This window comes from Arvicanthis niloticus, chromosome 15 (genome assembly GCF_011762505.2).
Source record: "Arvicanthis niloticus isolate mArvNil1 chromosome 15, mArvNil1.pat.X, whole genome shotgun sequence".
Lineage (NCBI taxonomy): Eukaryota > Metazoa > Chordata > Mammalia > Rodentia > Muridae > Arvicanthis > Arvicanthis niloticus.
Genome location: NC_047672.1, coordinates 65,723,937 through 65,724,290, shown reverse-complemented (window position 1 = coordinate 65,724,290; position 354 = coordinate 65,723,937).

Sequence of the window (354 nt, the reverse complement as noted above, 5' to 3'; positions counted from 1 at the left end):
TAATTTTAAACTCTATTGCCTGTGTGTAAATTTAGTGGTGCCTCCAGCCTCCTTTACAAAATTGGACTGTATTTAAATGCTTTTTTCTGATCTGAACTATGTTCTATGATTTCATTTTCAATATATCTTTTAGAATAAATTAAACATATTGGCATACATCTTGAATGGTCTGTCTTAATGCTGTATGATTTTTTCCCTCATTGTACATATTGAATGTTTTTCTATTGACTGTGGTATATAACTAAGGAACCAGATATTCAAACGCTTAAGTTTTCTGTAGATCACAGTTGAACGATGAAGGAAGGTATTTCAATAAATGTCAAAATTTGCATTCCAACAAATGTTAGAAGAGTG